This window comes from Neofelis nebulosa, chromosome 2 (genome assembly GCF_028018385.1).
Source record: "Neofelis nebulosa isolate mNeoNeb1 chromosome 2, mNeoNeb1.pri, whole genome shotgun sequence".
Taxonomy (NCBI): Eukaryota; Metazoa; Chordata; class Mammalia; order Carnivora; family Felidae; genus Neofelis; species Neofelis nebulosa.
In genome coordinates, this window is record NC_080783.1 from 4,200,898 (window position 1) to 4,228,703 (window position 27,806).

At 47.1% G+C, this 27,806-nt stretch overlaps 1 long non-coding RNA gene across 1 annotated transcript; it reads right to left on the minus strand.

Annotated features, from left to right (window-relative positions):
• Positions 1–381: 381 nt before the first annotated feature.
• LOC131495339 (uncharacterized) lies at positions 382–27,806 on the minus strand. The gene is made up of 3 exons (XR_009253905.1): positions 27,408–27,806; positions 25,569–25,743; positions 382–1,450 (listed from the first exon to the last, which is right to left on the minus strand). It is a non-coding gene; the product is annotated as an uncharacterized LOC131495339 (long non-coding RNA).

Here is a 27,806-nt window from a genome sequence, read left to right on the forward strand (position 1 = left end):
CTTAGGTAGTCTAAACCGAAAGCCGTATTCTGTTTCCACACTGTTTGTATGGCCCCTCTGTTCTCATCACTGAATGGAAACATTTCTGAGGGGGATAACTGAGGTCATGTGGTCAAGGCATTTTGCTTCTTGATGATCTAACAGTGTTTGGCGAGTGTGCTCATTCTAAAAGAAAAGAGACAAGATCTGTCTCCCAAATATCCTATTTCTCAGGCAAAGCTGAGGCAGGTACAGAATGGATGGCGCAAGTCAAAGTGGCACGAGTCACAGGTTTTACTGCAGACGCGGGAGCGGGACAGCATCATTCTGGCCTGAAACTTAATAGGGAGCTCTATGAATTTAGTTCTTTAGGAATAACGAATCATCCATCCTTCCACCAACTCAGAAAACGATCAAGTGTCTGTTTATTGCCTTTGGCCATGAACATAAATCCAGAGCACTTACAACAGAAAATGGTCAATCGTGTGATGAACCCAAGGAAAGGACCCTATTTCAACGTCGTTGGAAGGTGTTGGTGTGTGTTCCCCATTCCAAATCGCCCTTCCCTTCCCTCCTGACTCTCTTTCCCCCTTTCCAGTCCTCTGCCCCCATACCCCACAAAGAGTCATGAGGGTCCTCACTGCCCAAAGCAGGTGCCCAAGGGCATTCTTTAGAGACATTTGAAACTTTAGAACGTTGATGTACAGGTAGGTGCCCTATCTCACAGCTGCCTGTGTGATCGTGTAAGTCCGTGCAGTGCACATTCCAGAGACCCCCTTGTTATGATGAGTGATTTTCTATCATACCCTAGACATCTGGGTAGTATATTAGGCAATCTGGATCCTCTATGAATCTTCCATTTTAACAGCGGTCACTCAGGCTACAGCCAGCACAGGTCCTGACTACAGGTGTGGGCTGTAGGTCCAGTGACAGTTTGGATTGCAATCCTTGCAGCACTATTCTGGTCTCCTTTGTACAGTGCCCAGAGGCCACAGCATGTTTATTCAGGTCAGTTTCACATGTGAGCGGTTAGGTGTCTGCCCAGGACTTCTTATGTGAGTTGAAAGAATCCCTTTCTTCAGCCCACTCCCATCTGAAATTCTCCCATCAGTCTCTACGCTGGGAGTGGGAGGGGCACCAGCTGCCCTGAGAGAGGAAGCCCAGGGTCTCCTATTTGTCTTCATTGACACTGAAACAGGAAAGGAGTGCCTCTGCCCAATGTAGGGGAGAGGGGTGGGTGTCTGCACTCCCCTCTCAGGCTCTGCTGACATCACCTTGGGGTGGGGTGGCGTGGGGCATCCATGGCGTTGAGTTGGGGCCATGGCATTGAGTTGATGTTGAGTTGATGTTGCCAAAAAAGTTTTCTGTCCTACTGAAATGTCTTTGGACCAGAAAGAGCAAGATTGTCTTGGTGTTTTTGTTGTCGACTCCTTCCGGCCGTTCTTGGTTTCAGGCTCCCCCAGCATGCAGTCTGGGAAAAATAGGACATAAAAAAAATAAAAAATAAGAAGTCAGGGAATGTATCGCCATGTTATTCCTCTAGCCCTGAGGGTCCTAGCCAGTCCTTTTGATGTTAAGAGTCATCTTAGGATCAATTGTCTATTGCCTCTGTCCAGGGTTTTGCTGTACTTAGCAGGAGTAGCAGAGAGATAAGTCTCCACCATCTTTTCCAGACTCAGAAGTCTAACGAACTTTTTTTCTTATTTTTTTAAAAAGTTTATTTACTTATTTATTGAGTGAGAGAGAGAGGGAGAATCCCAAGCAGACTCCGTGCTGTCAGTGCAGAGCCCGACGAGGGGCTCTATCTCACAAACCATGAGATCATGATCTGAGCCGAAATCAAGAGCTTGACGCTTAACTGACTGAGTCACCGAGGTAACCCTAACAAACTTTTTTTTTAACAAACTTTTAATTTTGGAATAATTTTAGATCTACAGAAAAGTTGAAAAGACAATACAGTAGCGTTCCTGTATGCCCTTCACCTAGTTTCTTAATATCTCGCATAACTAGGACACATTTGTCCAAACAATATCAAGAAATTACCACTGCTGCATTACTCCAACTATCGGTCCATTATCACCGAAACTCCAGATTTTATTGGATTTCACCAGTATTTCCACTAATACCCTTTTCCTAAATGCATTTACTCATCATGTCTCCAGTCTTCTCTGGTCTGCAATCCTCTGTCAGTACATCTTTCCTTTCAACGACCTCATATACCTGAAGAGTGCTGGTCAGGGACTTCGCAGGGCCCCTTAATTTGGGTTTGTCTGATAGCTTCTCATGATTTGACTGGAATCATAGGTTTGGGGGTAGAATCTATGGAGATGCAGTGACCTTCTCATATCAGGAGGGACACAATATCAGTGTGACTTATCACAGGAGATCCTAACTTTGATCACTTGGTTAAGGTGGCATCTGTGAGGCCTCTCCACTGGAGTGTTAGGATTTTTTTCCTCTCCATACTTTTTTTTTAGAGAATTTTCAGGTCCATTTCCATCAGTGTGGAGTTATATGTGATTACTTTATGCTGTATCTTATCATTCAATATTACGTTATCTATTTTATTGCCAAAATTCTTCTAGCTTTGAGCACTGACTCTTTCAGGTTGTTCTTCTTCAGTTTTAAGGGTGAAACAGGGGAAGAAATCCCAACCCTTTGTAGAGTCCCCCAAAACCCTGCCCATGCCCCTCCTCACATACATCCTAATATTCACAATGAATACTAAAGTAGGGATCTTTGGCCATATTCAAAGCTTCCAAAGCTATTTTTTAAAACCAAAGTTTATTTAGCTAATCTTATAATAGAGTGAATGATTCCTTTGGTAAACAAAAATAAATGTTTGAGTTTCAAGTATCTCCAAACATAAGATAATTCACATAAAATTCTCACACACTCCTGCTATGGGCTTTGTTGAACAGCAGCTGAAGCACTCAGAGGGGAAAGAGTCTGTGCACTCAGGGAAATCACTTTTAAATAAGCTACATTTATTAAACACCATCCGAAGAATTTTAATTCTATTGAGCTTCCATTTGAGCATTTGTATAATCACTCAACTATTGCAGCAAAATCAAATGAGAAAAATTTAATATTACTTTCAAACAGAGACCAAAGTTTACCAAAGATCTTCTGGATCAACGGAAGATATTGTTCAATAGCAGTAATAAAAATGCTGTTGTACCGTCTAGAAATCAGATAAGATGGAAACAATTGACTAACAAGATTCACACTTCTATAAAATATATTTATAAAACACTAACCTAAAAATTAGGCATCAAGTCTCCATTTGAAATATTGTATAATTCCTTAACCAGAGTAAAAACAAAGTAGAAAAATTTCAAAATCATTCTAGAAGAAAGACAAAACAAAATTCTTGCCATGTTTTTGGAAGATTTTAGTGGACTTGTTAACAACAGTAGAGATACTATCATTGCACTATCTACAAATAAAATAGAATCAAGTAATTTATGAGTCACATTAAATAATCTGCAGTTATAAAACATTATCTAAGAATAACAAAATCCTATCAAGTTTCCATTTGGGCCAATAAAAACTAACAGAAGTAAAACTAAAAAAGAAAAAAAGAAAAATTATTTTGGTAGAGACAAAAGTGTCTTGCTGTGGTTCTGGATGTTCAGAAGCAGCCTCACTGAAAGCAGAGGCAACTCAGAGGCAATTCATTTCTGCCTTTAGGCTGTGTGGCCAGTGCTTGGTGTAGACATATTTCTCTGCACCTCAGGAGAAGATGTGCTGGGCGAGGTGACCCCCTAGGTAGGGAAGACCTCTAGGCAGTTTTTTCCTCTCATTCTAGAATGTGGGTAAGGACAGAGTCACTTCACAGGAGCTGCCCCTCACCCCAGAGCCCTTGGAACCTACACCATTTGACAAAGCAAGATGGAGCCCAGGCCAGCCACATTCGGTTCCTTGGCAAGGCTGGATCAAAGCCAGCCCCTCCTTCTCGTGCTCAGTGTAAGGCCGCCACGTGGGGATGGGGCTGACCTGGTGGAGGCTCTTGGCCAAGGGTCTGCCAAAAGTCCATCGGCAACAGCAGGGACAAAAGGATACTTTGGAAACCTTTAAGATTCTTCCTCAATATTTCTGGTCTCAGATAAGCACTCTCATTTTTTAAGTTGTGTGGGCGTCTCTCAGCCAAAAGAGCACTCAGTGCATTATTCTGAGCTTTTACTTTCGTGGAAAATAAGCTGTCTTGGATAATAGCCAGTGGTTCCTTCAAATTTTTCCAACAGAACTTTGGCTTGCATTGTATAGGTGTCATATGAGACACCTTCACATGTGTGACTGATCCTATCATGTGCTTTGGAAGATTCTCCTGAACCCCGACAAGGTAAACCCCCTCCAAATCAGATACTTGGCGAACACTCTTTCTTTTCCTTGATGCAGTTCAGGAGGATGCTGCCTCCTCCTTCAGACTGTGATTTTCTAACTGTGGCAAAGCTCTCCCAGGGTAGCGACCTCTTGTGTGATCTTTAAGGGCATCAATTGTTTCATCTGTTTCAGTTAATCCGTGCACATTTGGATTCTTTCTTCCTCAAGAGCTTTTAACTAGGCATTTAACTTGGCTACATCGATCCACGGCTTCAGAACCCTTTGATTCACCAACATGATCAATCCCTCGTTAATGGCTTCGAGGAAACTTGCCTCCATGGACTCTGCCTCCTTCCTCCTTCAGTCCCAGAATCCAGCTCTGTACAAGGATTAGAGCCCTGGAATCAGCGTTTTCTGCAAGGTGCAACCCAGTTTCCCAAACTAGCTTCCTACAGCACCCTTCTCTGCCCCAACATCCCCTGACTCTGATTAACATCTTCCAAAAAATAGCATTTCAGGACACACTTTTGGAAAGGTAGATATAGTGAGACGCAATCATTGTAGGTGTTTGACAAGGCATGTGAATTTGGATTGGGAGTATCATACTTGCCCCATCCATGTAGAGGACATGGCACGGTGTCTGACACCCAGACAGTAACCAGTCTTAGAAAATGGGTCTGCTCTGTTCCCCAAGTGTCTCTTCTTTGGCTCGAGTGTCCTGTAGATGTTCCCATCCCTTTTGGGGAAAGACTCGACGACCTTGCTTTGTGACAGGGAATGACTCTAGCCCTTCTTGAACACTTTGGGTCTGATGAGGGAACTATGTTGTTCTGACTTGCAACTAATGGCTTTCCACTTGTGGCCTCCCTCTCTCCGTGAGCCTCACAACTGGACAGCTGAGACAGAAACTCCAGCATGACTTTGCTGGGCTTCTGGTTTTAGCTGGACATGTAAAGAACTCAGATGCCAGCACTCCATCCTTGCCATGAGAAAAGCCAGATGAACTGAATACTGACAACTTTTGTTGGACCCTTCAGAAAACTGAGGTCTCAAGGCAGACCACCACCCTGACATCTGAAAAAAATAGGTGCTCTGAGCAGACAGAGGACATGATATTTACTAAACTGAAACAGCAATCACCAGATGCCACAAGCCAATAGGAACATTAAGGTAGGAATTTTGAGGAATTTGCTAGACTCTGAGTGTGGGATACTGAGTGAGAACCTCTTAGAGGCCACAGTTTTAGAGAAGTCCCCACACTTCTTCAGCCTTTTCCTTCAGGAACTCCAACTAACAGAGGATTGGGTGAATGCAAAGGGAATACCCTCCCCCCAACACTTCCCATGGTCCTGATAGGAGGAAGGAAGGAGTAACCATTGTGTGATCCTCCTTACAGAACAAAGCCCTCATCTTGGGAAGGACATTTCCAAATAGTAGCAGTGACACCTCATCCAGCCAGTGAAAGGGAACTATGTGTGATCCAACCCCCTTCCCCACTCTCTACACCACCTGGTTAGGGCTCCAATCACAATAATGCTGGACGACAACAGAGTTACTGTCAGAGACAGATTCTGAGGAGAAGCACAGAGGGAGACAAGAACAATTGAGGTCAGTGATGAAAGTGCCCCCAACAACACCTTTCGGGGTTCAGCTACCATGGCACATTAACTGTGAGGAATTGCATAAGGCACAACTTCACCACTGGCTCTGCAATCCATAGACCATGAGGCAAGTAATGACGCACATCCCTTCAGTCACCAATCCCATCACTTCCTCCAGAGTCTGTTGTTGGATGGTCACCCTCCTACTCAGGGCGTCATGGACAGCAAAATGTCCATTTCTGTTGCCTCCTTGTGTCCTGGCAATAAAACCATGGGATGTTTACAATGAATGGATAATCAGAAAAGGGCATTGGCCAACATACATGAGCATGCATGCAATAAATGAAAAGCGGTTTGTTCAGGAAAAGTTCAAATTGAACATAACCAGATTGGTAGATGAAGTGGATGACCATGGCGATGCTGACATGGCTGCCATGAAGAGGCTCTACATGTGAACCAGGACCTTCCTGAGCCACCCTGCCCAACACACATGGGGAGATTCGTTCTGACAAAAAGGAGAAAGATTCCTTAGTGCCACGGATGCCGGATCAACTTCACACTAATGGAACTCCCAGAGATATTTCATGACATTATAATAGCAAAGGAGACACTGTTGGAGGCTGATCAAAATGGCGGCCTGCCAAAGCACAGAGAGGATGCCCAGTACCCACAGAAGGTGTATAAGAGGAGAAGGCAAGCAATGATCACACACCTGATATATTTTTTTTTACAAAGAATGAATGTTTCTAATGTTTTACATTATAGTGTTCTAAGTAAATATTAGTCTTACTATTTTTCATTTTCCTATACATTAGGAAACAACAGCAGGAGAGTTGTTAATGTTTTGACAAAATATTTTTAACCATCTTATTTTTCCCATTGATTATCGAGATCGTTCTGTGTAGTTTCAGCTTCCATGGTCATTTATACAGCCCCACGCAGCTATACAAAGCAAGGATGCCTGTATATGAACAACCACTTCTTTTTAAGTTTATTTGTATATTTTGAGAGACAGAGAGGAAGAGAGAGAGAAGGAGAATCCCAAGCAGGGTCCACACTGTCAGTGCAGAACCCGATGCAGAGCTCAATTTCACAAACTGTGAGATTGTGACCTGAGCTGAAATCAAGAGTCAGACACAACCAACTGAGCCACTCAGGTGACCCAAATCACTTTATTTATTTATTTATTTATTTTATTTTACAGAGAGAGAGGGAGAGCTCATGAGCAGGGGAGGGGCAGAGAGAGAGAGAGAGAGAGAGGGAGAATCTCAAGCAGGCTCCATGTTCAGTGCAGAGCCTGATGCAGGGGTCAATCCCATAATCCTGGGATCATGACCTGAGCCAAATTCAAGAGTCCAATGCTCAACCAGCTTAGCCACCCAGGTGCTCTACGAACAATCACTTTAAATGCAAATTGTCCAAAAAATGCAAATTTGACAGAGATTGTCAAATTAGATCTAAAGGAAATAAAAGGACTCAACTATATGCTCTCCATAAGAAACACATTTTAATTCAACTCAACGTTCTCAACTCATAAAACTCAAACACAGTAAGAGTTAAAAAATGAAGAAACATATACCATAGATATAATTCAAAACTGCTAGGGTAGCCACAATAATCTCAGACAAAACCGAATTCAGAACAAAGAAGACTATCAGGAACAAAAAGAGACATATAATGGTAAGTGATCAATTCTTATGGAAGACAGCAATCCTAAACATGTATGCACATAACAACAGGATGGCAAAATCTATGAAGCAAAAACTTATAGGACTGAAAGGAGAAATCAATAAATTCACAATCATAGTTGGAGACTTCAACATCCCTCTCTCAGTAATTGATAGACAAAGCAGATAGAAAATAGGAAGGAAGTAAATGACCTGAACAGCATTATCAATCAACCTGGCCTAACTGACATCCAACAACATTAGAGTATACATTCTTTTCAACAGTGCACGGAACATTCACTAATATTGACTACATTCTGGAGCATAAAACACAGCTCAACAAATCTTTAAAAACAGAACTCATACAAAGAACTCATACATTATCAGACTGTAACAAAATTAGTTTGGAAATCAGTAAAGAACAATAACTGGAAAATTCCCAAATATTTGAAATTCTACCATAAGCTGCTAAACAACCCATGAATCAAAGAAGTCTCGAGGAAGTCAGAAAAAATATTTTGAACTAGGAGACAATGAAAATAAAGTAAAAATGTGTTTGATGCAGTGAAATCGGCACTTAGAGGAAAATGTATAGCATTAAATGCATACTTTAGAGACATATATTTAACATTAATAATCTAAACTTTCACCTTAGGAAAATAAAGAACAAATAAAATCTAAATGCAAGCAGAGGAAGGAAATAATGAAAATGAGAACAGAAATCAATGAAATTTACAATAGTAAAATAGTGGAGAAAATCAAGAAACCAAAGCTGGTTCTTTGGAAAGACCCATAAAGTTAATAAAACCTCTAGCTAGGCCAATCAGGAAAAAAGAAATACAAAAATTATTAATACAAGAATGAAAGAGGGGTAAAAAAATAAATAGATACATAGATCTATGGGACAGAAGAGAGAGCTCAGACATAGACCCACATGATTATGGTCAATTGATTTTCAACAAATATGCAAAGGCAATTCAAGGAAGAAAGGATAATCTTCAACAAATAGGGCTGGAAAAATTGGACACCCATATGCAAAATGTTAAGTCTTGATTTACATCTGCCACCTCATATAAAACCTAACTCAGTGGATCATAGACCTAAAAGTATCATGTAAAGCTGTAAAGTTATTAAAGAAAATGTAGGAAACAAATCTGTGACCAACTATTGGGCAGAAAAGTCTTAGATGAGATAATGAAAGCATAATCCATAAAATAAAAAGGTGATAAAGTGGACATCATCAAAATTCCAGAACGTTTGTCCTATGGCAGACAGAGAAAAGACCAGCTACCTACTGAGAGGAAATATTTGTGAGTCATACTACTGACTACGAACCTGTATCAGGAATATATAAACAACTCTCAAAATTCAACATAAAACAAAAAATCCAATTTTTAAAAAATGGGCAAAAGTTAAACAGTCACTTCACCAAAGAAGATACACAGACAGAAAGTAAGTTCAAGAAAAGATGCTCAACATCATTCCTCATTCGGAAAATGTGAATTAAAACCACAATAAGTTGCCATTACGTGCTTGCCAGAATGCCTGCAATTCTTTTGAACTGAATATACCATGTGCTTGCCCGGATGCAGAATAACAAGAACTCTTACACACTGCTTGTGGGAATCAAAATAGGACAGCTTTCCAAAGCAATGTGACAGTTTCCAATAAAGTTAAACATACTCTTCCCATATAATTCAGCTATCCGTTCTGAAGTTCTCAACCAAGAGAAATGAAAACATACGCCCCCCCACCAAAAGCCTGTAGAGAAGTGTTTAGAACAGCTTTATTTCTAATTGGCAAAAGCTAAAAACAACCAAAATTTCCCACAATGGCCAAATGTGTAAAAAAAAACAAAAACCTGTTGTACATCCATAAAACGGAACACCGTTGAGCAATGAAAGGAACAGGCTGTTGACACATGCAAAAACACGAATGAGTTGCAAATATTCAAAGACCAAACCATAGAGACAGAGAACAGATCTGTGTGACTGTGAATAGTATCTAGGGGGGATTTGGGGTCTGGGTGGAGAGGGGGGGGGCATTGGGGGTCAGGGTGGAGAGAGAGAGAGAAAGTCTCTATCCTGACTGCAGTGGCGGTTACATGACTGTGCATTTGCCAAAACACGTAGAATTGCACACCAAAAAGAATGATTGTCACCTTATGTAAATTTTCAAATAGCCTTAAAAAGTCAAGGTCCATTGTTAAGTATCTATTCGTTTATGCACTCGGTTATGTTTACCATGTGACTATTTTATCATGCAGACTTGGCTGGATTCTGTGCAGTGGCAAACAAGATAGACAGGGTCTCCATTCTCTAAACTCACGGTCTGGTGCAGGAGTTGGCAAACTACAGCCCAGGGGCTGAATCCAGGCTACCACTTACTTTGTAAATAAAGTTTTATTGAAACACAGTCATCATGTCCATCCATCTGTGTATTGCTATGGCAGAGTTTAGTTGTCACAAAGACCTATAGCCCACAAAACCTCAAATATTTACTATCTGGCCCTTTGAAGAAAACGTTTGCCAACGCCCTAATGTAGAGGGTCTCAAGCTTTATATTGACCTAATATCTTTTTGGAGCCTATTAAATTCAAGTCCTATCCAGAAAATTTGTAACTGAGTAAGAAAAGTCTACAGATTTCTAGAGGATCCTAAAGCAAGTAGTTCTGGACCTCTTTTGGGAAAAGCTATTTAAGAAATACAGACATTAGGGGCACCTGGGTGGCTCAGTTGGTTGAGTGTCTGACTCTTGATTTCAGCTCAGGTTACGATCCCAGGGTTGTGGGATTGAGCTCTGTGTCAGGCTCTGTACTGAGCATGGAGCCTGCTTAAGATTCTGTCTCTCTCTCTCTCCCTTTCCCCTTTTCCCCCACTCGAGCTCTCTCTCTGAAAGAAAGAAAGAAAGAAAGAAAGAAAGAAAGAAAGAAAGAAAGAAAGAAAGAAAGAAAGAGAAAGGAAGGAAGAAAAAGAAAGAGGGAGGGAAGGAGGGAGGGAGGGAAGGAGGGAGTGAGGGAAGGAGGGAGAGAAGAAAGAAAGAAAGAAAGAAAGAAAGAAAGAAAGAAAGAAAGAAAGAAAGAAAGAAAGAAAGAAAAAGAAAGGAAGGAAGAAAAAGAAAGAGGGAGGGAAGGAGGGAGGGAGGGAAGGAGGGAGCGAGGGAAGGAGGGAGAGAAGAAAGAAAGAAAGAAAGGAAGAAAGAAAGAAAGAAAGAAAGAAGAAAGAAAGAAAGAAAAAGAAAGAACACAGACATTAAGCAAAGAACGGCAATTGGGTGTTTGAAGGGTTTGAAGGGTTGTCTGAAGGGTTAAAGTACAATTCATGCATTAAACTCCAGCTTGACAGCCTGGTCCTTTTAGAAGTTGCTTCAACTGTTTGAAGGTGGCACCCTCTGGGTAAAACAATATTTTGAAAACAGATGTTTCAGAAGAATTATGGGCATGGGGTTATTTTACTCACCTTATCTCCAGTTATGAATATATATAAAACTGTTCAAGAATTTGGTAATAAAACCACACATTATTTTCTGTTTCAGCCCCAGTCCAGCCCAGCCAGGGTTCCTCAGCGAGACAAGAAGGCCCCTCTGCAGGGGGGGACAAGAGCTGTCTCCATGTGTAATCCTGGGAGCAGGGCAGGGGCGGAGGGGGTGCGGGAGGCTGGGGCGGGGGTCGTGGGGGTGCCGTGGGAGTGGGGAGGGCATGTTGGAAGAACTGGAGGTTACTTCGGGGGAGACTTGCCAACAATGCTTACTGTGCAACCCCCTCCATCTCTAGAACTTTCTGCAGCAGCCCTGTCTGCCAAAGCTCCCTGTCCCCGCTGGCCTGCTTCAACCCCTCTCTGTCAGGGCGTGATGCCCAGCTCCTAGCGGGGCCCCGGGGGGGTCCCCAAGCCCTTGCAGAACGTTACCTAAAATGAAAGACCAAAGCAGAAGAGAGACCATCTTCAAGGAGCATAGGATGTTGATGTGAAATAATGTAAAGTTGCCTCTGAGTTTCCTAAAAGCTGGAGTGGGGAAGCAGGTAAACACACCATAAACCACTAATTAGCAACACGCCTTGGCCATGGGTGGGGGCAAGTCATAAAATGAGGGAAGGGTCTGGAGCAGAGGTAGTATCTGTCTTTCTGGATGTGCCCACCAGCCTGTCCCCACAGCCGCCTGCGGGGGACCTGCCTTTAGTTGATGCCCTTTTGTTTCAAAGGACAAGTTTGGCCGTCGATGTCAGGACTCTGCAGTCAGCCCAAAGTAACCCGGTGAATTCCATCGGCTTTAGGGCTCTAATAATAACTATTTGAGAACGTTGCAAGATGGGAATATAATTGCTTTTATTAGTAATTAGATGACATCACGGCTGGGAAGCTTTTATTTTGAGAGTGAAGCTACTCGTGATGAAAAGTAAAATTATCTTTGGTCTCTTCTAGCCCCTCCTCGATGGCTTATAATTCTGACGTCTCGCAGAACATAGGAACTATGGCCACCGTGTAAACATAAACTTTTTTAATACCACTCGCTTTGCAAATATACTTAGCCTGAACTCTGCATCCGAAGCCAAGATGGCCCGGCTCTGTAATTAGTAATGAATTCCTGTCTGTCTTCCGTCAATTATTTTCTCTCTGGTTATTATTTGACAAAAGCCGTGTGTCCAACAGGTGTCCTGTCTGACCTTTCTCATCAGAGCCCGTGACGGGAGCATTCCACCATGATGGATGGGGAAGGGGATGAAGGGACTGCTTTTGGAGTGTGCAGAAAATCAGAAGATAAATTTCAGCCTGGAATGAAGAGAATCCCCACTGCTCTGGACAGTAGGGGCATCGTGAGGCTAACCATGATTTATCCTGCCAAAAACAGGACCTCATATGCTATCACGGAGGAGCAGAGAAAGCGAAAACCCCAGCATCCTCTCCTCAATGGATGGTCACAATAGGAGTTAATGTGAAGACACAAAAGAGGCAGTCACAGGTCATCTGACACCTTGTGAAGTCATGCCTTGCTTACTTACCTCTCTATATTTCTTTAGAAATGTTTGCCCTATATAGGGCCGTCTTATCAAAAACTATATTAAAAGAAAATACCATTTCAGAGGCACCTGGATGGCTCAGTCGGTTGAGGGTCCAACTCTTGATTTCAGCTCAAGTCACGATCCCAGGGTTGTGAGATCAAGCCCGGTGTCAGGCCCCATGCTGAGCCTTGTAGTCTGCCTAAGATTCTCCCTCTCTTTTCCTCTGCCCCTCTCCCCCTCACTCTCTCTCTAAAATAAACTAAAAATGTTTTAGTAAATAAAGAAAAGAAATGGACATTTCAGAGAATGTCCAACTCTAGAGGCTAAGGGATAAAATAGTGACAAAATGCATGATCTCTTGAGACTAACATCAGTATTCTAGATCAATAGTCACGGTGAAAAGTTACACAGGATAAATTTTGAATTTTTTCCCCTCAGAACAATGTTCGGAATGTATTATTCGCTGTATTAATGTGCTGAAAACCTTTACGTTTTCAGTTTCAGGACAGGAACTTTGGCATGGCCTGTGCGGTAAAACGGTCGCTGTCTCAAACTCAACACACACCCAAAGGGGGAGAAGGCAAATCGTCAAGACTCTTCATTGAAATCCAAAATGGCACAAATCATCTTTAAAATCCAGCCAGGAAAGGAAGGAGTCACAGAACGTATTTCTGGGGAAGAAATAAAAAGTCACAGGGGATGGCTGTGTGACAGGGATGGGTAGTGGATGAGCCATCGAGGGTGGGGTTGAGCCGGGGCCTCTCGGGGCTGCCTGGGGTCCTCAGGGGCAGACACAGCAGAACAGCTGAGCGGGTTCCAGAAGGAGAAGGGCCCTGGAGCCATAGGATGGCGGCCCCCACAAGGGTTGGCCTGGGGGTCAGGGCAACGGACTTCAGACAGGTCAGCTGACCCCTCCAGCCGTGGGGGTCTGCCGAGCTGCAGAACTGGGGGCAGGACATTCTGGGGCGGCAACCTGGAGGCCGAGGCCGAATGGCAGGCATCTGCTAGGCAAACAGCAGAGCCTGGATGGAAGGGAGGTACGGGTCCGAGGAGGAAATGATCCTGGCGTCTGCTGCGCCTGCTGTCTTAGCTGTCCTCCGGCTTCCATCAGGAGTCCGGGCCCTGTGTATATAGCCTGCTTGCTAGGGTGTGTGTGTGTGTGTGTGTGTGTGTGTGTGTGTATTCGTTTCCTGTGGCTGTTGTAACAAATTACCGCAAACCGGGTGGCTTAAGACAACAGAAACTCTCACAGTTTTGGAGGCCAGAGTGTGTGGTGGAGGTGACTGCAGGGCCACATACACAGGCTCTGGGTGGGGGTCCTTTCTACTCTTCCAGCTTCTGGTGGCCTCAGACATCCCTCCAAGCTATCGTCCTCTTTGTGACTCTTACTTGTCACTGGATTTAGGGCCTACCAGAGAGACTAAGACGATCTCTTCACCTCAAAGACTTTACTTAAACTTTGTATATCTTATTTTATTTTTTCTTTTATTTTCTTTCTTTTCTTTTATTTTATAATTTTGTCTATTTTATATATATGTGTGTGTGTGTGTGTGTGTGTGTGTGTGTGTGTGTATTTTAAAGAAGGCTCCACTCCCAGCGTGGAGCCCAACGTGGGGCTTGAACTCACAACCCTGAGATCAAGACCTGAGCTGAGGTCAACAGTCAGATGCTTAACCGACGGAGCCACCCAGGCGCCTCTCTTACACTTTTTATTGAAGTAATACTCACAGACACTTGCGATTAAAGAGTGGACATACCTTGTGGAGGCCGCCATTCAACCCATACGCCTGTTTAGCCCTTATTTTCATGAAACCTTTCACTCTTCTTTCTTATGGATGTCAACGTCTGCTGCAGGCTCCTGTTCAGGAGGACTGGCAGGCCCCGGGGGGGTTGGGAGGTGTCATTCAAGAGATCAAGTCGCTCCGGGGACCATGGGAGCATCCGGACACATGATGACCTTCACCTGGGCTTCTCAGAAAAGGGCCCAGAGAGAAGATGTTAGGTGCTTACATGAGATTCCGGGCAGGCAACCGCTAGGAGCTTAATTAATGTGTTCTCGGCAGCTAACTAGTTGGACTACAGTATCCTAAACTGATGGAACCGTAGAAAACAAATGAGGCCCCAAGATCCAAGGAATCCTGAGGAAGCCAGCCCAGAACACTTCCAAGACTATTTTCTCTTATATTTTGAACAGATTTCTCTTTGTGTTTTAACACACAAAAAAGCACACTGCTGGGTCAGGCTTGGGCTTTTTCTTGGAAAGGGCACGATCCAAGCAAACCCTGAGGCCCATTGCGAAACACTGCTGACCGAGCGGTCGTGACTCAGCACTCCCAGGCAAAGCCGGGGCACTAAGACCGCCCTTCCTCCGCCTGGAAACACACTTCTTTGAAATCAAGCCCATTTGTCATCCCACTGGCTGTTTTTCCTTCACTGCGCCACTCGGGTTCAAATGACCCCTCAGAAGGCCCAGGGCCGGCCGGCCAACACGAAAACATCCCTCTCTGGAGGGGAGGAGGTGCCCCACATCTGGGAGAAAAGCAGATGTGAGTGCAGAACAGGGGCTCTGGTGTGGCTCAGCCTCACTCGGCAAGAATGTGCATGGCCCAAGCATTGAGTCACTCCTCGGCCTTGTTTTTCTGAACCTCAGAAACATTTTGGAAGCCACTGAACCGCCCCTCCCCTGGAAAGAGCTCTGATGGACGTCATTCTGGTCGGGTGGTTCTCCAACAAACACATGTGTCAGAAGACTCCGTGAACCTTCTAAAAAGTACATGTGTTCGGGCCCCACCCGGACCTGCGGAAGGAGAACCCCCCGGTAGTGGGAGCCGGCCGTGTGTTTGGTGCTTTTGATTTTCGTGCTGTTTTGATGTTCCACAAGTGACTCAGATGTTGGCCACTTGCTAAGAAGCATTGAGTCCTCCGACGCAAAGTGACCATTAGGACACGGAGTCCCCCGGCAGTCAACTGCTTTGCCCCAAGGATACACGATGAGTTCACAAAGACCCCAATCCCTAACTCCCCAAGTACTGACATGCCCACGGCCCTTTTGGGGGAGAGTCAACACCAAGGTGTCTGGGAATTCAGAATCCCTGATTCATCCTGGCACAATGATCCAAGCCCCGGGGAGGAAGCGAAGAGACGATGCTGTTTGGAAACGAGAAAAGCACAACCAGCTCACACGTGAGGGCGGTTTACAAAGCGGAAGCCCACACGTTGAGAATTAGTTGTGGCCTGGCCAGGAGGACGCGGATACACCAGTAAAATCTCCTTCCGCAGATTTCAGGGATCCGAGGGGCAGGTTAGGGGACAGCTGAATACAGCAGATTCGTCCCACCCACCAGAGCTGGAGCAGAAGAAGGAGCAGGAAAATGACTTAGACCCTCTCAATTAGGCAGGATTACAGGGCAGCACAGGGCATGCAGACTTCTGGCAGGCTCCGGCCAGCGGTTGGGACCCTCACCAGTCACCAGACCTCCCAGCCGATGGGGACGGAGGAAGCCCCAGGACTCCAGTGGGCTAAAGGCTCAGCCCTGGGAGCCCCATTCCCGGGGCGACCACAGATGTGAGCACACCTGCAAATAGAAGCCAGAATGGAAGAGCCCCATCCGCTGAGGCTACACTCACCGTCCTCAGTAGTCCCAGCACGATGCCTCTTACAAAGGTTGCATTTTTTTGCCCCAGGATCCCATGAAGCTTCTTTCACTGCATTTTTACTGTTTTTATTTTTTTTTTTTTTACTTTATTTTATTTTACAACAGCTCCCCATCTACCACCCTTTGAGGTGTTTGTTTTGCATGACATTGAACAGAGCCTAGGCTGGTTGTCCCGCAGGATGTCTGGCATTGCTTTGACTGATCATTTCCTCTTTATTAACATTTGGGGAAGAATGCCACACAGGTGTTGTTGCCACACATAGTTACTGTTTTGATAGACGGTCCGTCCACCGGGAGCCCCTCCTTGCCAGCTCTTGTGTCATTTTGTGTGTTCCTCCAGCCCATACGCAACAGCCTGGTTTCTAAAGTTAGATGTTCCAGGTGCAATTTGTGGCTCCCTACAGGCATCAGCTGTCTCTCCAAAAGCCCTAGTTCCCTTTAGTGAAGAATGGTATTTAGGAACCAAAGTTTGGGCACTAGGCGTGCCCACCATAACTGGGATGTCACCGCACCTTAGCGCTGTTGGTGACAGGTAATACATAAGTACATATTCCATTCTGATTCCTTTGACTCAACCCGACACCAAAGACTCCTCCCCACCTCCCGCATTCCGTTTTTGTGGCTCCTTCTTCCACAGTGAGAGCCCTGGACCCCGGCAAGAGGATACAGTCACTTACTTCATCTATCCTACGATACTTGGGAAATATCTGAAAAGTGACATAATGACAGCAGCCATGCCATTATCAAGAACAAATCTAGTTAGCAAAGTTCAAAGTTATCTGCATTAAGATTTCTCTTGTGCTGTTAGAATGGTCGGTTTGTCACACCACTAACTTAACTTATGTTTTTAATACCGGAGTTTGCTTGTTTTTGGTTTTTTTTTTTTACCATTTTGTCTTAAACTCCATTTCTTACCATTAGAATATATACGGTGCAAAAATCACAATTATGCATAAAATTATACGCAAGCCACTTATCTTCAGCCCTTCTCTCTACCCCACTCTTACCCAATCCCCAAAGGTCACCACTTTGACTAACCTCTACATTATCGTTTCTGTGTCTCTTTTTGCAGAAATATGCAAACACAATCATATATTTGTATTCCTCCTTCCCAACAGTCTTAACCATATGTCCCCACTTCATCTGGAGATTGTATCATATTAACTCTTACAGGTCTGCCCTATTATTAATTTTACCCATCACGTTATTCAATTAATCGTCAAGCCACGCCACGTCTTTGCCTCCCTCATGCAAAATTTCCACACAACATCAACTAGGAAGGACAACGTGGGGCTCGATGAGGTTGCGGAAAGAGGAGGTTAGAAGGGAGACCAGAGACTAGAGGCAGGTCAGGTCCGGATAGTAACATGACGTCTACCTGTGATAGAATCCAATCCAGCATCCCTTCTCTGTGGAAAGATGGTTTCAGCAGGACAAAAAGGAGAAGGAGTCCCATAATGTCCAAGCAACAGGGTTTTCTACAGACTCAGACACTGTCCAGACAGTTGCCAGAAGTGAGCAGCAGGGCTCCATGGGCTGTGCCGAAGACATGGTCTTACTCAGCAGATTAATCAATGCTTAAGGGGCAATGTGTATCAGATAAAGAAAGTCTGTTTTGCAAATGGGAACGTTAAAGCATTTGTGCAGGACTGCACACACCTATGGCACGGTGACAGGTGAAATGACCGTTACAAAAGCAGTCTTGTCCTCAAGAGCAGGGATTCTCAACTCGGGTTATCTGGGAACCCTCTGAAATCCCTTGCAAAATGTCTGAGTGGATTTCAGTGGGGGGAAGTATGCAGAGTTTTCGTCGGGTTTTGAAAGGAGTTTGTGACTCAAAACATTTTAAAAGTTCAGAAACACTGGTGTGGGGGCCAGGAGACTAATGGGGGAGCAGATGGCTGTGGTCATCGGATTGAGGTGTACTTAGCCAATGCAATCAGTGAAAATGACCTTCCTGGGCTTCATCGGTAATAACCACGGATGCTCTTGGCACACATTATTTCCTGCATCCTTGTAACAGTGCTTTTAATGAGCCGTGCCCCAGAGGGATCAATAACAACCCCAAGGCCATGACATTGGCAAGTGGTAAAGCTGGGATTCGAGCCCACACCTGCCTTATTCCAGAAGCCACAGGCCGAAGCCAGCATCGAACGGCTTTTCACCAGTCTGGCCACTGCTGATGCACCATATCTAGTCCCGTGGACCTTACTTAGAGACTAAGTGGGAACATGGCCAGAGTAGGGCTACCACATGGTCGTGGGCACCCACAACCTCATCACTGCAAAGCCAATCAGGGCTCTTTCAGACTATTCTCACAACCTCGGCCAGCCATGGCCCCCGCAGCCTCCCCCCGCCAGCGTCTACATCACCGGGCTTGAGCGGGCCAAGGAGGCTGCTCAGTCCTCAGCTCACCTGAGCCCAGAGTGGGGCTCTGCTACAGCCCTGCTCTGGCAAGCTCCAGCCCCTCCTGTGACCAAGTCACCACCTCTACCCACCTCTGCAAACTGGGTCCCCATAGAGGTCTGCATTCTGCTTCCTTTGCCCTGTGCCCAAGGCATCTGCCTAGACCTTACTCCTGCCTGCTGGCTCATTCCCAGGAAGCCTTCAGCCTCAGCCTCTCCATCTGCTGGCCCGGATTCCAACCCTGGTCCAGAGCCTTGCTATTGTACACGCACCCTCTCCAGCATCGACTCCATCAGACCACCCTGCCCTCTGGACACGCCATGGTTTCTTCCAGATGGAACAGCTCCCAGAGCCTCCAGCTGGGTCTGCCGTTCTCAACAGCACTTCAGATTTGTCTTTAGATGCATACCGTCCTTAAAGGCTATGACACGAGCCCTTCTTACAGAAGCGCGTCGTGTTAGCAATCGAGAAATTAATGCCAAAAGCTAAATTAGAGTTTAGTATTATTTTTACGTCATTCTAAAAACTTTGTGTGATACGCCCGCATTGTTAAAAGTGCTCTGTCCTACAGAGGAGATGCCCAGCGGGTCCGGAATACCTTGTGAGTACTGATGTTGATAGGTAAATAAACATTAGTGAGACTGAGGCATCCAGTGGGAACACAATTAATAACAAATGGAAAGAATCCACTTACTTAAAATTATAGCAAAATGTTCCAATTGCACTTTCCTTTGACTGTATTTTTCTTGTAACTGGTCTTTTGCCATGGCTTCTCTCTAGAGGGAAGTTAGGAATATTTTCCAATATTTAATCAGGAATCATCCCCTTCTTAAGGACATCCTTGTGTTTCAAATCTGGTGTTTGGCCTCAATTGAACAGATGGGATTTTCCGTTAGATTTTTGAGAGAGACCTCGGAATCCCGAAATCCTACCTCTTCCAATAACACCGCCATTCAGCTAGTTGGTTGGCAAACACATTTATAGCACTTAGCAAGTGCCAGGCACAGTTCTAAACACTGCAAATGTTAGCTCCTATGGCAGACACCCCTACGTACAGAAGCATAACCTTGTAGAGTTAAGTCCATGAAGATGAGGCTCTATGTATAATTGAAAATTTTCTAGAACTAAAATTTGCTCTTAATTTTATGCTATTCAGGCCAAAGTGTAGGGGTGTGTGTGTGTGTGTGTGTGTGTGTGTGTGTGTAATGCTACATGAGAAGTTAACAGGATGGGCGAGGGGTGAGTGAGAAGTGACTGCTAATGGCTTTCTATTTGGGGTGATGAGAACATTCTGGAATCAGAATAGTGCTGTGTGCACAGCTTTGTGAATATTCAAAAAACCCCACTGATTTGAACACTTTGAAAGGGTAAATTGTACAGCATGTGACTTGTATCTGGATCTTCTCTTACGTTACAGGCTAAGAAGGCAAGAAGAATAACATTTCTCTTGCCTCTTCTCATGTTCTCATTGTCTACACCCCAAACTGGCCACGACGTCTTCCCCTCTCGCCTGGGTCTTAGCTGGAGAGAGAGGAAACAATGAAATTGGAGGAAGAGAGAAAAGAAGGTGTGGCAGTGCTGTGGGAGTGACCAGAGCAGCCGTCACCACTTGGGAGTGGAGAACGTGAGCAGAACGTGAACATCCCGCCCCTCCACCTGGCCCCAAGCCACCTCGAAGCTTCTGTGTTCAGCAGCCAGGTGACCACCAAGCCAGGGCCGATGTACCTGTCTGGGTGCCGCTGGGTGCTGGAGTGGGGCAGTGGGGACAGGCAAGGGACAAGAAGATAAGCAAAAAATGTACCCATGCAAGAGGTGCACGATTTTCCGGAAGAGAAAGGCCAGGAGAGAACACCTCGGCTCGGGGAGATGTTCCTGAGGCAGAGGCGGAGCTCAGAGTGCAGGGACCTATGGCTCCTGCCAGGGACTCGGGAAGGCTTTCCGAAGCAGATGCATTTGAGAAGGGTCTTGAAGGATGCTTAGAAGTCCACCAGACCAAGGATGCACCAGAGAATGGGTGTCAGGAATGACCGTGTGAGTAGAACGTAAATGCATCATGGCGGCAGAGGCCAGGAAGGACCAACAGAGAAGGCCCTGCGCACCATACTGAGAAGGGGACCCAGCAAAACGCTTTCGGAAGGTGACAAAAGACGGTGCACTGTGCCTGAGAACAGCCACGCTGGCGGTGAACAGATGCTGGACCTGGGGAGGAGGGAACAAGACGCGAAGAGAAGAGGATTCAGCCCGGGTCACTCCCAGGGCCTCTGGCTTCATGATAGGAATTGCATTTTAGAAAAGTCGAGTCTTCTGTGGCTGTGGAGAATCCTGGGTCATGCACGGGTCTGGAGCTCAGGAGACAGGACAGTCTGCACAGACATGGTGGGGCTCAGCCTTCCAGGACACAGAGGCTGTGGCCGAGAGAGCAGGAGGAGAGCTCAGGACGGACAGAGCCGCTGGGGGCAGGGAGAAGAGCAGAGTCCATCAGGAAGCCGGAGAGAAAGAGGAGGAATGCACACAGGCAATGAGAAGAGGGGAGGAAATGGAGGGGAGGGTGTGTCTAGAGAGGTGCGCACCAAGAAATGTGGGGCTCGAAGGAGGCTTGTCAGACGTGGCCGCAAGGAGGCCGCTTCTGGGCCGATCGCCACGCCCGGTACTAAAACCAGATCATCCCACACGCTCCCCGGATACACGGCGATTTCTCCTGGAGGAAGGGCTAGGCTTATGCGTCCTAAACAAAAACAATGAGGCCCAGACAGATCTGTCGCTTGTCAGACACCAGGCCCTCCTGACACGCAGGCTCTCTTGACCCCGCCCGCCTCGCCAAGAGCAGACACTCCTGAGCCAAGCCTGTGCTCACAGGAACGAGGAAGTCTCTCACAGACAGCCCTCTGCACAGGCCTGACAGTGGTCCCCAGCACACTCCCAGCAAGTGCCTTCCGGAGGCCTTTTGAAATGCAGGGTTTTCGGCATGTGGCAGAAAGGTCTGTCGAGAAAAGAAGAAAGGAGCCATCACATGAGAATGAGAACTGTATGTGCTTACGTGATACGGATAACGAAGCCATATCCTAGTGCCTCCCCACTGAGCTAGGGTGGCTGTGGACTCCGTGCTGCTCTGGCCCTCATTGTAATGCCTCTGGGCTCCCGTGATACCGGGCCACCTGCACCGAAATCAACCTCATTCACTATATGAACAAACTGGTCAGACTTTGATCTGAAGCCTTGACCCGATCCCCATTTAAATTCGTTCTTTGTTTGAAGGTTTCTACAAGGCTCGAATCTGCCAGAGAATTTTTCAAAATGGGGGTTGCGGCGCCCGGGTGGCTCCGTCGGTGGAGCGTCCGACTTCGGCTCAGGTCATGATCTCGCGGTTCGTGGGTTCGAGCCCCACGTCGGGCTCTGGGCTGATGGCCCGGAGCCTGGAACCTGCTCCGGATTCTGTGTCTCCCTCTCTCTCTGCCCCTAACCCCTCAAATATAAATAAACATTTTAAAAAATATTTTTAAGTCTACTAAGTGGAAGTTTCTTACTTGCCCTGTGGGCTCAGGAGCAATACAGGTCCTTTCTCTCTCTTCTGATGTCCAGTCAGTGTCTGTCCTGCCGAAGGGGAGGGACGTCTATGTCCCCTCCGGAGCCCTCTGAACCAGCATCCCCTGGTGGAACAGACCATGGCATCTGCTTTCTGTGTGAAGGCATTACCCACCCCTGACTTGCTTCCAGAGAGCTCCTGTGACCTGAGCTGATGGTCAACTTCACCCAGGCTACTCCCATAGCTCTCAAAGACTCCCAGAAAGCATTTGCAATCCAGAAGATCTTGATCCATTTAGTCTGGTGGGACTCAGGAGGCCACAGTTTTGTGTTTTTTTCCTAAATATAATTTATTGTCAAATTAGCTAACATACAGTATACACAGGGTGCTCTTGGCTTTGGGAGTAGATTCCTATGATTCATCACTTCCAGACAACACTCGGTGCTCATCCCAACAAGTGGCCTCCTCAATGCCCGTCACCCCATTTCCCCTCCCCTCCCGCCCCCCATCAGCCCTCAGTTTGTTCTCCATATTTAAGAGTCTCTTACGGTTTGCTCCCTCTCTGTTTGAAACTATTTTTCTCCCTCCTTTCCCGCATGGTCCAGAATTGGACCCACAAATGTATGGCCAACTAATCTTTGACAAAGAGGAAAGAGTATCCAATGGGAACAAAGACATTCTCGGACAACAACATGCAGAAGAATGAAACTGGACCACTTTCTTACGCTAGACACAAAAATAAACTCAAGATGGATGAAAGATCTAAATGTGAGACTGGAAACCATCAAAACCCTAGAGGAGAAAACAAGCAACAACCTCTTTGACCTTGGCCGCAGCAACCTCTTATTCGACATGCCTCCAAAGACAAGAGAAATAAAAGCAAAAATGAACTATTGGGACATCATGAAAATAAAAGCTTCTGCACAGCAAAGGAAACCATCAACAAAACTAAAAAGCAACTGATGGAATGCGAGAAGATATTTTGCAAATGACATATCGGATGAAGGGCTAGTGTCCAAAACCTATAAAGAACTTACCAAACTCAACAACCGAAAAACAAATAATCCCATGAAGAAATGGGCAGAAGAAAGAATAGACACTTTTCCAAAGAAGACATCCAGATGGCCAACAGACACATGAAAAGATGCTCAACATTGCTCATCATCAGGGAAACACAAATCAAAGCCACACTGAGATACCACCTCACACCAATCAGAGTGGCTAAAATTAACAACTCAGGAAACAACGGACGCTGGCGAGGATGTGGAGAAATGGAAACCCTCTTGCACTGTTGGTGGGAATGCAAACTGGTGCAGCCGCTCTGGGAAACAGTGTAGAGGTTCCCCCCAAAATTAAAAATAGAACTACCCTATGACCCAGCATTAGCACTGCTAGGAATTTACCCAAGGGATACAGGAGTGTTGATTCATTGGGGCACATGTACCCCAATGTTTATAGCAGCACTATCAGTAATAGCCAAATGATGGAAAGAGCCCAAATGTCCATCAACTGACGAATGGATAAAGAAGATGTGGTTTATCTATGCAATGGAATACTACTTGGCAATGAGAAAGAATGAAATCTGGCCCTTTGTAGCAAGGTGGGTGGAACTGGAGAGTGTGATGCTGAGTGAAATAAGTCAGAGAAGACAGATACCATGTTTTCACTTGTGTGTGGAATTTGAGAAACTTCTCAGGAGTCCACAGCTTTTAAAATGCCCCATTTGTCCAGCCAGGTCATGCTCTGATAAAAGGTGCCCGGGAAAAGTCATTCTGACTCCAACCATGACCTTAGCACATCACTCTAGCACATTAGCAAGACAGAAGCTGATGTCAAGGTGTCGGCGTGGTGTATTGTCTCAAGCTGCCTGCTGGCTTGGGGGCTGAATTAATTACTGTATGAACTTACAGACACCCCAGTTCATCCCACAAAAGAGTTGACATGATTTATCAAATACCCCCCCCCCCAAAGTTTTTACAGTAAAAGAGTAAAATAGTGAAGAACTGAAAATAATTTTCTCCTTCCTGGCTCAGGTCTGCTGCCTGGTTCATATTACCCAGAGTCCAAGCCAGCAACGTCCCCGAGGGGAAAGCCAGAGGGGAGCCCCCAGTCGCTCGGTAAGGCCCCAGGCAGGGGGCAAAGCACCTGCTTGGGAGCAGAGGGGAGGGAAGACTAAAAACTAATAATAATAGCCAGGAGGCTCGAGGCCCTGCACCAGAGGCACTGTCTCACATCATCTTATCAAACACCATCCAGATGGGGGATGGGACAGTGCATATTAGTTTCCGGCAGCCGCTATAACAAAGCACCATAAATGGTGTGGATTCACACAACAGCGGTTTTTTGGGGTTTTTTTCCCTCTCTCAGTTCTGGAGGCCAGACGTCCAAAATCTTGGACTCTGTTGGCAGAATCGTGCTCTCTCTAAAGACTCTCGGGCAGAGGGGTGCCTGGGTGGCTCAGTCAGTTAAGCGTCCGACTTTGGCTCAGGTCACGATCTCACAGTTTGTGAGTTCGAGCCCCGCGTCGGGCTCTGTGCTGACAGCTCGGAGCCTGGAGCTTGCTTCGGATTCTGTGTCTCCCTCTCTCTCTCTCTGCCCCTCCCCTGCTCCCGCTCTGTCCCTCTCTCTTAAAAATAAAACAAACATTAAAAAAAAATTTTTTTAAAGACTCTCGGGCAGAATCCTTCATGTGGCTTCCCAGCACGTGGAGGCTCCTTGGCTTGTGGCCACCTCACGCCTCATCTTTATATCATTTTCTTCTCTGCATGTCTGCTGGTCCTCTCCTCTCCCCATAAAGACACCAGCCTGTGGGTGTAGGCCCCACCCTGACCCAGGATAACCTCTTCTCAAGGTCCTGAATTAATTACAACTGCAAAGAACCTAATTCGAAATCAGGCCACATGCGCAGGCACCAGGGGTTGAGATACCGACATATTTTTGGTGGGAGTGAGACACGATCCAACCAGCTGCAGGGGTGTTACCGTGCTACCCCTCTTCAGAGACGGAGACATACGAGGGAAAGTTCAGCAGCTGAGGAGGGCACGGGACTGATAAGAAGCAGCACAGAGCAGAGGTGTGTGCAGGGGCCAGTGTGTGTGAGTTCCAGAGGAAGAGAGAGACGTCTTTGGTCTCTGATTGTATCCCAACACAAAACTGAGTACCCAGAAGGGGCATTGGTTCTGATCCCTCTAGAACCAGGATGCTCGAACAGACTGTCTAACCCTAGGGCAAGGGCCACCCAAAGTGTGGCCCACAGCAGGCAGCTGCCCACCCGTCCCCGATCTGTGCCGTCGGCACCGGAGACAGCTGCCCCGAAACGGAAAGACATATTTTCAACAAACACACACTCTGGCTTTTCTTCTCCCGAGCGAGCCAGGATGCTAATTAACAAAGACTCACTGGCGAGGGTCTCACCTGCAGCTCACGAGGCAGCCTTAATTTGCGGGGATTGATCATAAATCCTCATTTAATGGGAACCATCCCTCAGCTTGCGGGGAATATGTCAGCTGTCACAAGCGCCCAGAGGCTTCGCTTTCCTCCTCCGGTGAGTTGAGCCTGATGCTTGGAGAGAAGGCGCACGAACCAACCTCTGGAAAAATTACAGAAATCGAGGAAGAGACATCTGAGATTCCAGACCACTGATCCCAGACTGAGGGAATTACAGGAGAAGATGTGACAGTGGCGGGATGCCACGTCAGTGCACCCTTGCCACTCGCTTAGAGGAAGGGGGGGGCGGGAGGTGGGGAGGACAATACGGAAAGTTAATTAACCTGCCGAATGGATAATCCCTCACCCGCGTTTCAGAGCCCAGAAGAGAACGGCGGCAGGGAGGACCCCGGGTTTCTTTCCAAGGGTGGAGGGGGGCACTGGACAGTTTCGGCCCTCGTGCAGAGAGCACTTAGGAGCCATCCCTCCCTGTCCCGATGCTGGCCTTGCGCACGCGACACCAGAGAAATCGGGAGGCCAGCCTGGGGTCGGGGTTCCCGACCCAGCTCACCCCATCACACCAAAACACAGGTTTCCCGTCATTGATTCCCTGGTGGCTGTGGCCAGCTAGGACCGCTTTCTTCCCAAAGCGCTGGGAGGCCGCCGGACGGGTGGGTACAGATGAAAGCACGGGGACCAGGCTAGGCCGGCTGGGCCGAGGGGCGTCGAAGAGGACCTAGGGTTCAGTTCAAGCGGCACAGCTCCTTCTGCAAAGATGCCCCAGCCTGAGGAAGCAGGGAGCCCAGAAGCTGGTTGTTAACATCCTAGAGTCAGACTCCGATCCTACTAATCGAATGTTCCAGAAACGTAAAGACACGGTAATGATATTTATCTACAACCTTTAGTACTGCTGGTGTGGAGCTTGTGAACCCTCCAACACTCGGGCCCCGTGGGTCTCTGCTCCCGCCCCAGGACCCTCCCCCACACACGACGCTCAGATGGATGACCCACAGACTCTAGTCTCTGTCCCAGCTCTGGCCACATGTGTCCAGCTCCACAGACGGACCTGATCCCTTCTGCCTCCCGTCACCTGGAAGCCCATCCCTGGCTGTGGTCCCCAGGGGCATAGCCGCCCTGTCCTCTGTCCTACCCCTCAGGTCTCAGGCTGGCCCGGTGTCCACTTGATCCCCTGTGTGTCTCCCCCTCCTAATGTCTTAACTCATTTGGTCCTTTCCTCCCAATTGTCTCATCCTCACTGAGACCCTCCCCGCCCCTTGTGGAGCCTCTGGCCGTATGCTCCTAACTGCCCCCCCAACAGCTGCTTCTGCGAGGGTGGCCGCGTGCCTGCCTGAGCCCCTCCACAGCCCCTGAGCCTACGCGGGTCCCCGCGTGACCCGCAGGCCATCCACAGTCCCACGTGCCCACCGCCACCTCAACACTGTACCCTAACAACGCAAAGCCATGCCAGTCCCAGCCCAGCACCAGCCCTTGTGCTGAGCCCCCTTCACAGCCCCTCTCCCCACTGCCTGCTTGACCAACTTCACCCTTGAAAACCCTTTCCGATGTCTACAAAGCCTTCTCGGACAGCGCCCGCCCCCCCACGGTCAGTTCATCCCTGCCCCCCTTCCTGCCCCTCCCCCTCATATGCCCCTGCACTTATCACCTGCCCTGGTCGTCTGCCAACACCATGGCCGGGAGCTCCTCGAGAGACGCCTGCCTCGCGCCTTTCCGAACCCCAGAGCCCACTGCTCTGCCGGGCATGGATGTGTGTGTGGGCCACAGTCCCCCCGCCCTGCCTCGGGGACACGTCATGTTGATGGCACGCACCTTAGATACGACATCATAAGAAGGGCACTCCAGCTCTGTGGGCTCCCTCCAAACCCCCAGTCGAACCAGCAGACGAACCCAAACGGAGGCCCCGACAGGGGCCTTAAAGTCCTCCCCCAGGCAGAAGAGGACAGGGAGACAATGTCCACAGTGAGCCTGGACCCTGGTCCTGTGGCCAGGATAGGATTTCTATCCTTTCGGGCCAGCTGGCTGTGAGGACTCTCTGGCATGGGGAGGGGGTAGAGACCACGAAAAGTGTGGCCACCCAGCTGCCTCCTGTCCCCCCCCCCCCCCGCCACTCCCCGAGTCACTGGATGCCACTCCCCGCCCAAAACTGCCTAGTGCTCCTCTCCACCCTTGGAAAGAAACCCGGGGTCCACACTCTGGTCCGAAAGGCTC